Source organism: Haliotis rubra, unplaced genomic scaffold (assembly GCF_003918875.1).
Source record: "Haliotis rubra isolate DU_JTF1 unplaced genomic scaffold, ASM391887v1 Scf787, whole genome shotgun sequence".
Taxonomy (NCBI): Eukaryota; Metazoa; Mollusca; class Gastropoda; order Lepetellida; family Haliotidae; genus Haliotis; species Haliotis rubra.
Genome location: NW_025767509.1, coordinates 452,437 through 469,105, shown reverse-complemented (window position 1 = coordinate 469,105; position 16,669 = coordinate 452,437).

Below are 16,669 nucleotides of genomic sequence, written 5' to 3'. Positions count from 1 at the left end.
TGGACTAAGTGAAACCTGTAGATAACCTGATCTAAACCAAACCTTCCCGCCAGGAAGAACTGATCAGGGAGATGATGCGGCCTGTTTCGGGCGATATTTTATTACCAATATAGGAAGGAGGACACAGGGTGGCAATTTTCCCTATGGAGGTTACACCTTTCGGTAAACGTTGATTGGCTTTTTAAGAAAATATACGATTTCATTCGTTAAAAAACAATATGCCGGAACTACTTCCTTCATCTTTTCCGTTCATTCACTGTGTTACACAGAAACTCCTTTGTACAGAAGAATAAGAAAAATAATTACGCAATAAACGTTCAGATTTGTTTATCGATAAATACGTCACTATTTCATATAAACGACTGGAAATAACGCTAGTAGAAAAACAAAAAAATACAATGTTCCAAAGGTAATACAATACCTTGTGTTGTCGATAAATACAAACATGGCGTCATCCCTATCACCAATAAAAGTGAATGACTTGTCATTTCTTTTATTGACGATCAAAAGTTTGACAATCCAATAAAACCAATTTCACAGTTGACTTGGAAGAATCTGTTGTAGATTATGTCGTCATGATCACGTTGTCCAGCCCTATGTTTCTGGCCGGATGAGTTCGCCATTCCATGCGACTGACATACGTTACATCTCCAAATGAATTACTCACACATGAATTTGATAAAATACGTTTTGTTTGCAAGGGACAATTTAGTCTCGCGTAATACACACGTTTAAGATAGCGGTAATGCGATGACATTATTGGAAAGAAGTCCCGCAGTTTGTATCACCTATTTCAGCACGCTACACACGCGTAGGGATTTGGGGATTCCCCACATCGCGGGTTTCCTTATAGAGAAACTGCTGTTTTCATTTTAGCGTTTTTCAGATCGAAAACTACTGAGTCAAACTAGAAAGTTCACAATCAAAATTCGGTTCCATCGGTTCCATGTGGTTACAGAGTTTATCAATAAAAGGCGTAAACAAAGTGTCAAGTCACAAGATATTAAATCTGATGTTTCGAACGTTCAGTAGCGTGTACGTTCACAACTGTCAAGCAACGCCTTTTCATGGACTGTCTGAAGCGTATGAACACATTTTTGGGGAGTCAGCGCCACTGTTCCTGCAAGGCAGCACTAAGATCCTGCCAATTCTGAGGTTGGTTCCTGAGAGTGCGCAGACCTCTACAAAGAGCATGCCAGAGAAGAGGTGACCTTGACGGCCAGTCAACAACGTTGATTCTGCAGGTAATTCCTGGTCAAACTGGCTGTATGGGGTCTGGCATTGTCATGTTGAAAGTGCATACATAGACCATGTGCTGCCATGAATGGAATAAGTTCGTCGGTTAGCATCTGGTCGCGGCAAACTGCAGCATTAAGATTACCACGGATAACCAGAAGTCGAGAACGATGAATCTCACAGAAAGCACCCCAAACGATGACTCGTCAGCCCCCAAATCTGTCAACTTCCTGTACACAACACTGAGCGTTAACGGTGTTGCCTGCAACGTTACTTACTGACGTTCCCGCTTACAGTGGCGCAGCATAAGAACTGCCTGTTCTTGTTAGTGCTTTAAAGTGTTTTTTCACTTTGTACAGTTGATGGAAACATGTGCGGTCGAATGCATGTGCAATGATCAGATCACGTGACCACTGACACGTGAAAAAGACGTTTTAACACTAATGTGGGGTGCACGATGTTTGGACTGACTTCAATGTGCTGGTGTGTGTATTTTCTTGAGTTTACTATAACAATTCATATTTTTATATGCAAATATAAATTGTGAAGTTTTATTTTGACTCAGTATATAAAGTATGCAGTTCTCTCGACAAGGCACGAGAATTAAGTAATCAATATAACTCGGGGAAGATAATCATATCACTTGATTGTCTGGTCCAGACTTGGTTATTTACAGACAGGCGTCACATCGCTGGATAATTGAGTGCGAAGCTAAATCACAAATAAACACTCTTTTTCAGTTATAAAGTAGAAAATGATAGTGGTAATGGGACCACTACGTAATTTCTATCCAATATCCGTGGCATGGAACGTTGAACATACTTGAATGGCGTTAGTATGGGATAAGTTCAAATCTGATTAAATGTATGAAAATCATCCAAGCAATGCTTTTTAGAAACGATTTATTTTTGGATTCTACATCACGTTGATGTCTACTTGAACATTGTTCTATGGTTGTTTGACAAACGAGAACTACGTTTTGGTCACACATGAAATATATTCAAACCCTACCTTGGCGGATAGTATAGAGACGTGGAGACTCGCACAGTTGTATAGAACTGGTGTGAAGCACACCCGTCCCTGTAAGTTCAAACTTGAGTTTGTACAGAGGAGGGGTCGCTCTCACTGGCAACCTGTCACGTGTGTGTATAGAGAGGGGCGGTGCGTCTCCTTAACCTGTTGAAATTGAACTCACTATTTATTCGACATAAACAGCAACCTATGGCCTAGTTGCATGAAATACACGAGTGTGTGTGTGTGTGTGTGTGTGTGTGTGTCCCCGCACACTGTTATGTGGAAGAAGGAAGGTCGGTCATGTTATTAAACACTAACGATGCCACAGAATTCCAGATATCAATACACACATATTAACTATTCCCATATAAACAAGAGGAAGCTGCAATCCATCTATCATGGTGGCTAGATATGGAGCGAAAACAAAATGGTCCTTTATTAGCTTGGAGATGGTGTGTTGACTGTGTTAATTGGTAGATTAATTTTAAACTATCTTAAAATATTTATGCCTACGACACCGTCACCAGCCTTCCAGTACGTTCATGTGTCCTCTCCGAGCAATCTCGTGGAGAAAGTTTAAAACAATATTATCTGCTCTGAAGTGGTATGTAAATTTTGAGAAGAAGGTTGACCTGGATAGATCTCCACTTCTAGCATGACCTGGTCGCTGTGTGTACAGCAGTGAGAGGGCACCGTGTACATTTCTTAACCAAATGTGAATATTATTCCGATCTACGATATGATTTTCTACAGACCGCTTTTCCAGCATTTATTTACTTAAGACATTTCACCACAGAGGATCAATTTAAAAACTTTACGGAAAATGATAGTTTAGCTATTTTTAAAAAAAAATTTTTTTTACCATAGACAGACATTAAAGCTACATTAGAGAACAAGAATATATATAAATGTGAAAGAGATAGACAGTATTAAAATATACAAATCGAAGAAGAAGACTATCATGACAAGTGTTATTGTTATAGGGTATTACAATAGTAATCCTTATAATTATTTGAATTCTCAATATAACAAAACGTTTTTCACAACAGGATTTTGCAATGGATATCATCTTTTAATGACAAACGTAATGCACCAGCTAATGCATTTATGCAAATCCTAGGTAAGAGGCGACTTACGGGATCGGGTGGTCAGGCTCGCTGATTTGGTTAACATATGTCATCGTAAAACATCATGAAACTAAACAAGCCAAAAATGAGAAAGACCAACAGAAATTCAAGAAGGAAATGAAAACTAATATGTATAAGTTCATGGCTGAAGATCGCTCGCTCGCTCGCTCACTCACTCACTCACTCACTCACTCACTCACTCACTCACTCACTCACTCACTCACTCACTCACTCACGCACTCACGCACTCACTCACTCACTCACTCACTCACTCACTCACTCACTCACTCACGCACTCACGCACTCACGCACTCACTCACTCACTCACTCACTCACTCACTCACCATAACGGAATGGGGTTCTGAGTATTATAGAATATCCAATCTGTGAACAGACAGACTCAGGAGATACTGCCTCGACACCACACCAGTTATTTCGCAAGTGAGTTCTAAAGTGTTTGCCTTGCTTTTAGTGTTCATGTCCTTGATACGAGTGACCTAGTAACTTCCTTTGTCCTGCCTAAGAAAGGAGATCGTTCCCCTTCAGTTGGCGCGGTTAAGCGACGTCTAGTTGGAAAGGCCCTTGACAGGTTCAGATTGGGACAAACTTTATGGATGATCAACTTCTTTATGAAGGTGATGCGACGATTCCATATATTCACCAGAGGGGAAGTAAATTATAACACATTCTATAAAACATTTGACTAAACAAATGAACCTATTCTGATATGTGACTCAGAGGGTGGGGTTTTACACATATTAATGTTTTAGAAAGGGTTTATCTTTATGCATGTAAAGATTTTTAGGTGATAAGGTCAGTACTTCTAATTGTATGGTTTATGGAGAATGTGGACGGTATCCGTTGTATATTGAAGCATATAAGCAAATTTTAAGATATTGGGTATGGTTAGTAAATATGCCACAGTCACAATATCCGACAAAAATGTTACAATATGACGTGTATGTATGATAGAAGTGGTCTGATGAACTGAGTAACAAATTTCAGAAATTTGCTTGAAACATGTGGATTTGGTTATGCTTGAAGCTTGGTTGTATTAGTTTCCCAAATGTATTAACAGTTGATTATATCTGTAACACAAAGGTTAAAAGATATGCACTTGCAATTCTGGACTGTCTCACTAACTCTATCACCCAAAACCTCATTATATAGCTCTTTTAAATCAGCTCTTATTGCAGAGTATTACCTTTTTATGTTAACATTAAAAAGTGTAGGACAGCAATTGCACGATTACGATGTACATCCCATGAATTAAATATAGAAAGAGGTGGATATCATAATGTTTCACGAGACAATAGACTGTGTATATAATGAGATTTAGGGGTGATAGAAGATGGGTATAATTTTCTATCAGTATGTCCGTATTTTCACATTTTAAAAATGTTATAATCCCTCGACTTTGCCGTAACAATCATTGTGAATATAAATTAAACGTATTGTTGAAAGCAACAAATTTACAAAATTGTTAAAAATCTATCTACGTGCATCTATCATGGATTCAACAGTAGAAAATATATTTCAAATATTATGTGACTGTACACACTTGTATTGTACCATAGGCCTGCGGCCTCTTCAGTACCCTGAATAAATATTGACTGATTGATACAGATTCTTGTATCGTTGTAAATCAGGTATATAGTTGCTCATCCATAAAGTGTGTATTTTCCTGACTCTCCAACTTCTAAAAATGACAGGTTGTTGTCACAATAAACATGCGACCTGACGCTTTTAGTACAAAACCCGTGAAGGTCCGGGTTAGAATGAGCCTTCAGCAACCCATGCTTGCCACAAAAGGCGACTATGCGTGTCGTAAGAGGGGACTAACGCGATCGTGTGGTCAGGCTCGATGACTTGGTTGACACATGTCATCGGTTCCAAATTGCGCAGATCGATGCTCATGCTGTTGATCACTGGATTGTCTGGTCCAGACTCGATTATTTACAGACCGCCGCCCTATAGCTGGAATATTGCTGAGTGCGGTGTAAAACTAAACTCACACACTCACTCACTTTTAGTACAAAACGAGTGTCTTTAAAAATCCATCTCAATCAATCGTTTTATTCACTCACAGTTACCACCAACGGCAGTACGTGCCTTACATAGAACAAAAATAATATTTACATCAAGATGGTTAATAATTTCTTGAGAAAATGTGACAAATTCTCAATAATCTTAACATTCCCATTACGCATTAGTTTCTTATAATTTGCTAAAGACGGACATTGGTAATAATACTCATTAATCAAACTTCTAGGTAAGGTGAGGTGAAATTGGGTTTAACGTCGTGCTGGAGAATATTTCGCTCATATGACGACGTGCATGCGTGTGTATGTGTATGTGCGACTGCTTGTACTAGCCCAGACTGAAGCTGGTTTTATAGTGCTAGCCCAATGAGATACCATTCCGCAGTGAAGCATGAATACCCCACTCAGACACATTATACTGACTTCGAACCGACCAGTCCTTGTTGTACTCATTTATGCAGAGCGCCAGGCAGGGGGCAACAAGTACCATATTTTAACGTCTGATGGTATGACGCGGTCAGGGATCGAACCTGCGACTTTCCGCTCTCCGGGCGGACGCTCTAACCACTACACCACGAATCAAAACTTTTACGTTGAGTTGATAAAGCAGAACAATTAAATAGAAAGTGGAATTAGTACACGTAGTACATAATCTAGAATGACGAGGGATATTATAATATATTCCCTTTTTCTACTGGTAAATTGGGGTTGCTTATTCTAATATATATTACTATTTAAGCATAGTTTCAGGCGGTCACGTGACCGTCGTTAAAATCAATTCGCCATGACTGCAAAAAATGACCTTTTTAAATGTCAGAAACTGTTGCAATTATCCATTCTTTGCAGTAATTCTGAGGAATATCGAAAATGAATGGTAGACCACATCTTACAAATATACTAGTAGTTTTAACGTACTTCAACCAAGGATATGATTGACCCTGAATACTCTTGTTATATAAATATATATAAACTCTGTCAAAAAAGAAACGCAACCCCTGTATTTTAGAGATTTTGATCTGAAGTTTTAGGACGACACGGCATTTTTATTATTTAAGACAGAAGTCTGAAATTTGGCAGAATAATAACCCAGATGGGCATGTTTAAAATTGTCATTTCAAAAGTCATCTCACAGACACCAGTTTGTCACCAGGGGGGCGTCTTTCTCAGTATCTCGTATGAGCACCACGCGCTGCAATCACTTGGACAAGAACGGATAAGACGCCGGATTCTTTCCTGGGGAATGGCTCTCCACTCCTCCTGCAGTGCAACGGCGAGCTGTTGCAGCGTCTGTGGCGGCGGCTGACGTTGACGTACGCGTCGATCCAGAGTATCCCACAGGTGTTCAATAGGGTTGAGGTCTGGTGATTTAGAGGGTCATGGCAAGACATTGACGTTGGAATTCTGCAGAAAGTTCATTGTTGCACGTGCAGTATGAGGCCGGGCGTTGTCCCGTTGAAAAAATCTGTGTCTGTTGGTCAATAATCGGGAGAAGGTGAAGCTCTAACACGTGGTTGATGTAACGTTGGGCTGTCAGGTTCCCTGGAACGATCACCAAGTCTGATTTCTGGTTGTATGAGATGGTTCCCCAAACCATGACGCTTTCTCCGCCAAATCTGTCCACCTGTCGGACGCAGATGGGCGCAAAACGTTTATGACGTCTCCTATACAGACGCTGTCTTCCGTCGTGACGTTGCAAAAGAAAACGTGATTCATCAGAAAACCAGATTCGCCTCCAGTTTTGTAAAGTCCGTATCCTTACGTTGTTGCACCACCTGAGTCGTCGGCGTCGATGCAGGGGGCGTAGTACAGGTCCAACAACTGGTCTACAGGCACGTAAACCCGCTTCTTTCAGACGGTTCCTAATCGTTTCAGCTGACACTCTCCTCAAACCTAGTATTTGTGTGGCAGTCACGGTTGGTAGGGCATGCCGATTACACAGGTGATGGACCCGGATGTACCGATCTTGAAGGGGGGTCGTGATTCTTGGCCTTCCACTTCTCGGGCGATCGTTGGTCAAATTGAAGTTGTTGTAGCGGCTCCAAAGTCGGGATATCGTTGTTTTGTGAACATTTAGGTGCCGTGCAACAGTTCCAAAACTTTCTCCTGCTTGAACACGACCAATGGCGATATTTCGGTCGGCAGCACTCAATCGTGGCATTTTTAACCCAGCTTTTCGGCGACAAATGAATGAATATAATACGGAAGCACATGGGCTTTTATACACCCTCACATTAACTGCCATTTTCATGATTTGCATGTGTTTTTTGTGCGAAGTCACCATGAGGGTCATTTCATGCGTTGTGACGGAATAAGCAATAAAATACACTTATGCGTACAAATGCAGTTGTTTGGATGGTAATCTTCATTAATTACGTGTATCATTTCAATACATTGGAATAAAATTTAGTTTGGAAGCAATAACTTCATTCAAACGAATTTTTCATATCTGAGGACAGGGGTTGCGTTTCTTTTTTGACAGAGTTTATATATATATATATATATATATATATATATATATATATATATATAATTAAGCAGAAATGACGCAATTGTATTGTTTGGTTGTGGACATAATAATTTACACCAATATTAGATGACTCGTTTTGCTACTTGTAAGCTCAGTGGGGATCTGCCTCATTCACCGTAAACCATAAAACTTGGTGTAGACATCTGTAAACCTGCTGCCAATTTTCAGAACTTCAAATGAACTCGCTGGATAATATTAATGTTGTTACCCGGCTCGTTATGGGATAACAAGTTTAAATCCTTAAAATAGAATGTAGAATTCCTTAAGTCAATGATCAGTCAAGGAGATGTTTCATCATTTATTGTGAGGTCAAGTGTGTTATTCATAAATACATATGCATAAAAGATATTCGAACAATAATCGAATAAACACATTTTGATGGGGAATTAGCATCTCAAACGGTAGAGCTTGTATGTATAACAGATATAATATTTCTTCTTTCAACCTAACATCAAATAATAATCATATTCGGGAATCATTCATACAAATCATTTTAACACAAATCACAATTATACCTCAACTGTCGTCATATAAAACATATATAAATGATATTTGCCACTGAACCAAATATTTACATTTGTTCACTATCAGCATATTAGTGATGTAAAGTACATCTAATGTGTCCATACATGAGGTGCAATATAGGCACAACTAATCCATGACAACACATCTAGTTCACTTACATAGTCAATTAACGACTGAGATATATGCATGTCAATGTCCATGCAAAATATAAACATACACATGATATTGCCACTATAAACATATACATAAAAATATATTCCAGTCATGACATTATCTGACAGAATTCGTAGAGCTGTACCAAAGAACTTACCTTAAAATAGAATGTAGAATTCCTTAAGTCAATGATCAGTCAAGGAGATGTTTCATCATTTATTGTGAGGTCAAGTGTGCCGATCGGAAATCACTGACCTCTTTTTATAGCCGAAAACATCACTGATCAATGTTGGAATTCTTTGCGATTGGCCAAAACATATAATACGGTAATTACGATTTTGGTAGGTTGACATAGATCAAACAGTTACTGATTGGACAAGCCGAAACGAGTTTTGGAGGGGTAGTCACGTGACCGTGACAGGATAATTGAATCAGCTTAATTACGGTTTGTTTCACAACCCTTGTCTGGATTAGTTTTTACAGCTGACGTCACATGACCGTGTCACAATGGTAATTGGCGTCAATTAGGTCAGATTTATTGCAGTTTGTTTCTACAGTTGTGGCCTGGACATCTGCACGGTGGTCCTTAAGACATTTACGGGTGCAATTAACAATTGATTGAGTTTTAAGTTGACACTTTCAATGGTATATGGCTTATGTTAATTATCTTTGCGAAGTGCGTTACATCAGCAGGAGCCATGACATGAAATGACGTTTCAATATTACAACTCTTCAAAATGAAAGTGAAATTTGTGGCAAATATAAATAAAATACATACATTCAGAAAAATATACAAATATGAAGAATATAATGATAAACTGTGCACTGTCACAATGTTTTCAAACCCCAAATTTCGCAACCATAAAGCAGAATCGGAAGTACAAGTTTATCAAAGACAGAGATGAGACAATCCAAAGGAAGACCGACGTTTCTCGCACGCTTTAATAAGGTTATTGAATATTTGTTACCCATATCGGCAGCATGTTTAATAGCTATTATCATCCTACCATTTCTATGAAATGTAATTCCAAAGTATTTAAAAGTATCTACAACATCAAGAGGGTGCTTTTTATAATAAAATTTATTTTTATTTTTGTTTGCAGACCCTGGTCCAAAAATAAGTATGTTTGTCTTTTCAGGGTTAACTCCCAGTTTCCATAAATCACAGTAACGTTAAAACCAATTAAGTGTAAAAGGATATCGTCCCATTTGTCAGACATCCCAATAGTCAGGCAGGTTAAAACAACGAACCATCTGGTTGAGTGCACAGCTAATCCCCTGCATGTTACCTCTTAAAGAAAGAGGAATTGCCCATAAAAAATAACAGAACAGAACTTAATTACTCTCAGGCCGATATCATTGGCATATTAAGTACAAGTAACAATAAATATTGAGGCGGAATAGTAGTTAGCCGGACGACTTTACAATTTGCATGATATGTTTACAGAATTTGCTGGGATAATTTTTCATAAGAGATATCTTTCTACATGTAAAAAGTTATTTAAATTTTAACATATTTGGTCTGATTATAACGGAAGCGGGTACATAAACTCTGTCAAAAAAGAAACGCAACCCCTGTCCTCAGATATGAAAAATTCGTTTGAATGAAGTTATTGCTTCCAAACTAAATTTTATTCCAATATATTGAAATGATACACGTAATTAATGAAGATTACCATCCAAACAACTGCATTTGTACGCATAAGTGTATTTTATTGCTTATTCCGTCACAACGCATGAAATGACCCTCATGGTGACTTCGCACAAAAAAAACACATGCAAATCATGAAAATGGCAGTTAATGTAGGGGTGTATAAAAGCCCATGTGCTTCCGTATTATATTCATTCATTTGTCGCCGAAAAGCTGTGTTAAAAATGCCACGATTGAGTGCTGCCGACCGAAATATCGCCATTGGTCGTGTTCAAGCAGGAGAAAGTTTTGGAACTGTTGCACGGCACCTAAATGTTCACAAAACAACGATATCCCGACTTTGGAGCCGCTACAACAACTTCAATTTGACCAACGATCGCCCGAGAAGTGGAAGGCCAAGAATCACGACCCCCCTTCAAGATCGGTACATCCGGGTCCATCACCTGTGTAATCGGCATGCCCTACCAACCGTGACTGCCACACAAATACCAGGTTTGAGGAGAGTGTCAGCTGAAACGATTAGGAACCGTCTGAAAGAAGCGGGTTTACGTGCCTGTAGACCAGTTGTTGGACCTGTACTACGCCCCCTACAGCGACGCCGACGACTCAGGTGGTGCAACAACGTAAGGATACGGACTTTACAAAACTGGTTTTCTGATGAATCACGTTTTCTTTTGCAACGTCACGACGGAAGACAGCGTCTGTATAGGAGACGTCATAAACGTTTTGCGCCCATCTGCGTCCGACAGGTGGACAGATTTGGCGGAGAAAGCGTCATGGTTTGGGGAACCATCTCATACAACCAGAAATCAGACTTGGTGATCGTTCCAGGGAACCTGACAGCCCAACGTTACATCAACCACGTGTTAGAGCTTCACCTTCTCCCGATTATTGACCAACAGACACAGATTTTTCAACGGGACAACGCCCGGCCTCATACTGCACGTGCAACAATGAACTTTCTGCAGAATTCCAACGTCAATGTCTTGCCATGACCCCTCTAAATCACCAGACCTCAACCCTATTGAACACCTGTGGGATACTCTGGATCGACGCGTACGTCAACGTCAGCCGCCGCCACAGACGCTGCAACAGCTCGCCGTTGCACTGCAGGAGGAGTGGAGAGCCATTCCCCAGGAAAGAATCCGGCGTCTTATCCGTTCTTGTCCAAGGAGATGCCGTGCAGTGATTGCAGCGCGTGGTGCTCATACGAGATACTGAGAAAGACGCCCCCCTGGTGACAAACTGGTGTCTGTGAGATGACTTTTGAAATGACAATTTTAAACATGCCCATCTGGGTTATTATTCTGCCAAATTTCAGACTTCTGTCTTAAATAATAAAAATGCCGTGTCGTCCTAAAACTTCAGATCAAAATCTCTAAAATACAGGGGTTGCGTTTCTTTTTTTGACAGAGTTTACATTGAACGTTCTTTTCTGAAATATTTGCATTTAAGAATATAATGAAACTCATCACCCACATCATTCATACAACATAATTTACATTTTCTTTCATTTATTGGTATGGTATTCCATCTTCCATCTTTAACTGGTAAATGGTGGGGTGAAGTACGAAATTGGAGTAACGGGGTGACTTTTTTTAAACTGTAGAGACGTTAGTTAATTTTCAAATTCAAATTGAGATTTCAAAACAGAATGGAATTTTCCACGTCTAAGCTTCTGGATATGAAGATTACATACAATAGAATAAAAGGTTGAAGATAACTTAGATTAATTGTTTGTAAACAATTTAGACCAAAACGTTAACATACGAGTTTTAACATCAACAGAAAGTGGGACTCTACCTAATTCACCATAAAGCACATACTGTGGGGTACATTTCTTTACAGGTAATGATTTTCTCATAAAACATATATGTACATTTTCAATTTTTTTTAAATTAACATATCCGCACATTTCACGACCGTACAGCAAAATTGCTTTCACCATTGAATCAAAGAGGTATAGTTGACATTGTATTGACAAGTTTAACATTCGACTTTTGCGTAAAACAAACTACATGGCTTTAGTAGCTTATTGACAGGGATTTGATTAAGATAAATTGAAAGAGAGCGGAAAGTCGCGGGTGCGATCCCCGACCGCGTCATACCAAAAGACGTTAAAATATGGTACTTGTTGGTCCCTGTCTGGCGCTCGGCATTAATGAGTACAACAAGGACTGGTCGGCTCGGAGTCAGTATGATGTGATTGAGTGGGGTATTCATGCTTCATTGCGGCATGGTATCTCAGTGAGCTAGCACTATAAAACCATCTTCAGTCTGGGCTAGTACAAGCAGCCGCACATACACACGCATGCACGTCGTCATATGAGCGACATATTCTCCAGCACGACGTTAAACCCAATTTCACCTCACCTCACCTCACCTCACCTCACCTCACCTCACCTCACCTCTAACTAATGGGATGTCTAACTGATGGGAGTGAACCTTCAAAAGATAATTGGTTGTAGACATAGATATGTGGATGTGTGTTTTGTTATTAGGTAAGTGTACGCTGCTATGTTGGTGGAGGTGTGTGTGAATAAATGTGATGTGGAGCAGTGTGGATGGGGGATATGCCTGTTTGAAGGGGTGTTGCGGGTGTAGACGGACAGACAGACAGATGATTATATATATGTCTCACTCGTATTTACATAAATACACATAGAATTATCACAGATATAAAATAAAATATAGATTAAACGTACTACGACCAGTCGTTCAGCGACTTATGAGAGACAATATCATATCATAAGATACAAAATAATAAAAATATGTACATATCACAGCAGCAAAGCAAAAATAGAAAATAAAATGACATTAACCGTATAAAATATCACGACGTTTGTTTAAAATATCATGGCAGGTTTTGGATACGGTAAAAATTAGGTCATATGAATTAAAAATATAAGGAAACATTTCTTCATAAGATGGCGTATTAAAATGCGGTAATTTACCCAAACACGAGTTTAAAAGATTTTATATGATGTTGGAGTAGACGGGACAATTAAACAGAACGTGTATTTCATCTTCAACTTCTTTGGGACAGTTAAAGCAAAATCTCTCATTGTATGGTAGGTTTTCGTATCTTCCCGTCTCCACTCATATTATTGGTGCCTCTCCACATCTGAATTTCGCCAAAGCACTCCTGTGATTTCGGGGAAGTGGACATCGTACATATTTTTCTGTTTCATAATTGTTCTGTAATTCCGTAGTTTATTCTTCCCATGTCTTCCTTCAACCTGAGGTAACTTTTCTTTGCAGGACAGCTGATAGTTGTTTTGTAGTACGTCTTGTAAAGCGACAAGAAATGGCTTCTTCTCTAAACTTTCTGAGTCTTTTAGGTGTTCGAATCCCAACTTCCCCATGTGGTTCCTGACTTTAAAATTCCAGTTTTCCTCTTGCATTTATTAGCCGATATAAATATCCCCTTGTTTATTCTCCTATTCGTTGTGTTCACAGTTCTTGTCCAGTGTCTAAAAACGCATAACAAGTTTCGCACTTTTGGAGGTATCCATCCCATCTCGCCGTTGACTACCGTATGCTGAGCGTATTTCCCAAGACCGAGGAAGAAACGTAGTGCTCGGTTTTGAACTGCGTTAATACAAGAATAATCAGTTGTTCCCCATATCGCTGCGCCGTAACTTAAAACCGAATAAACCACGATTGGTAAAAACATTGTAGGGCATACCGCCAAGACTTTTGAATTGAGATATGAGAAGTCCAAGAGCTCTGTTACCTGATTTTGCTGCTGATTTGGCCATAATGTTGCAGTCCAGTGGTACACCTAGATAATGGTATTTGTCCTCAACTGTTAAAATAGCATCTCTGCACTTGAGAGTCGTAGTAGTTCTACTAATTAATGCATTACTTTAGATTTGTCAGGGTTGATAGTCATCTTGTAAGTCACACACCACTGATACACTGCGTCTAGTAAACACTGCAGATATTCCTGTCTCCGCTAGTAACACAATATCGTCAGCGTAAGCTAGTATTGCTACGTTGTCTTCTCCGACTCTTACTCCTCTTCCAAGCGCATTTATGGTAGAAATCACATCGTTAATATACATATTAAAAAGTAGAGGTGATAGTAGGCAACCCTGTTTAAGACCACGATTGACGAAGAGCCACGGTGTGAGTAACCTGTGGACACGTACACAGCATCTGACGTACTGATGCAGGGATTTATTGGCTGTCAACATTCTTCCTCCGATGCCTGTTTCTTGTAACTTCTTCCAGAGAATATTCCTGTCAATCCAGTCGTGTGCTTTCTTGAAGTCGATAAAAGCTGTATAGGTACATTTTCTTGCCAATTTTTTGTTTTCGATGATGCGTGTAATTGACGATATATGGTCCACCACTTCTGTCTCTGTCGTCTCCTTTAATTGCTAAATCCTTCCTGAAGATATACTCTTTTAACTGTAAAGTTTATTGTTCATTTCCATTTTGACGGCGTTCACCGATTGTTTATAGGAATAGTCAATATGGGACTGATTTCTAGTTGACGACTCCAAGTCGTGAATAATAGCATTCAGTTTATCATAAACATCACTGGATTGGAAAAATCAGTGTTGGTTTTTCTGTTAAAATCTTGTCAAAGTATATTGAAATGTTGTCCTTATCGTCACTGTTGACAGAAGAACCCATCGTTCCACGCCATGTAAGCATAGAGTGATCCAGCTTGAGCAGCGCCTCACCGTTGACCCTACCTACACAACCTGCTTGAGTCATCAAGTCTGATGGGAGAGTAACCTTCAAATTTTTTAAACGATGCACATGTTCATATGGGACAAAACAATAGTCAACAACTGATATACTTTGACTTGAAAAAAAGTAATAAATAGCGAAATACATAGCGAAAAGTGACAACAAAATAATGATCGTTTGTTAAACAACTTTTTGATTCGTGTGTCCAAAATTATGAGACAAACAGAGTTGGTCTGTCGATTTCATGTGACTGTGCAAAATTTGGTTTTGTTGTTGTATTAGTAGGTTTTGTGTTAGTGATCAATTCATCGGTCTCAAATGAAATCAAACGGACTGTAGCGGGGAACAGTATCTTCCTGTACACCGTCTTACTGTTTCAGCAACCGTTCCAACAGCCAACAGCCGGCTCACTGACTTGGTTGATAGATGTCATCGTATTCTAAATGCTCATGATATTGATCATTTACAGACCGCCGCCATGTATTGCCGAGTAAAGAACAAGCAAGCATGGTTTGATGAGGACCTATTCTAACCCGGATCTTCACGGGTAACGTTCGAGAAGTATCTAGTCTAATATCACGCTGGGGATTTAACATACAAATATCACCCTCCCTGTACATGCCATCACCCAATTAGCGTGTTCGTGCGTTTGGGCTTGTGTGGAATGTTGGAATTTTCTCCTGAAATGTCTCAATGTGTTCGTGGAGTTTTGTGAACGGTCTGACTATTACGGAATGTACCATACGTTGTTTTTTTGATGGAATGAGACATGTTTGTGTAACCCTGGCGAGAGACAAAGTAAAATGCAAGCGAGTCTACAGGCCCTGAACTGTTATTATGGCTTTACGTTTCTTTTCTTTTCTCCGGGCTCCAAGGGTGGTTTGGACGATAGGGACATGCATGAGTGAGTGAGTTGAGATTAAGAGTGAATTCGCATCGAAAATATTCAGCCATATCTTATCGTGACTAAAACAAGTTATAGATTTACAATACATAAAGTTGAATAATAAAAAACGCTCAAAGAAGGACAGTACAAACAACTAGAATATCACAGATACAGATGTAAAACTAGTCTAAATACTTTCTGACTATTAAGACAAAACAGTATAAAAAGGGCCTTAAATCGCCAACAACTGAAAGTGGATTGCAATAATAGGGACCACGGGGACGTACAGTGATTTTACTACCTACATGGACCCCAGATGGATTTACATAATCTCTTCAACTGGAATATGCATGAGTGTCACCAAAGGTACTGCCAATGATGATACAGTTAACCTGGAAGGAAATTCTATTGACTGTAACTGGGATTCACCGGTAGTCCATAGTTGGTGAAAGTAGTGCGTTTAGTTTGGTAGTGCATTATTGGTAGTGCATTATTGGTAGTGCATTATTGGTAGTGAAGGCTTATCAGGATGCATGAGGTACAATACACGCACCGAAAATCGAATTATATATACTAATAATGCTGTACATCCCTAAAATACAGGTATTAAATGAGTGAGTGAGTTGAGTTTTACGCCGCAATTTTACGGCGGCGGTCGCACTCAGCCAATATTCAACAACTATATGCGAATGGGACATGTGCCAACCAAGTCAGCGAGCCTGACCACCAGATCCCGTTAGTCGCCTCTTACGATAAGAATGGGTTACCGAAGATCAATATTCTAACCCGGACCTTCACGGGTAA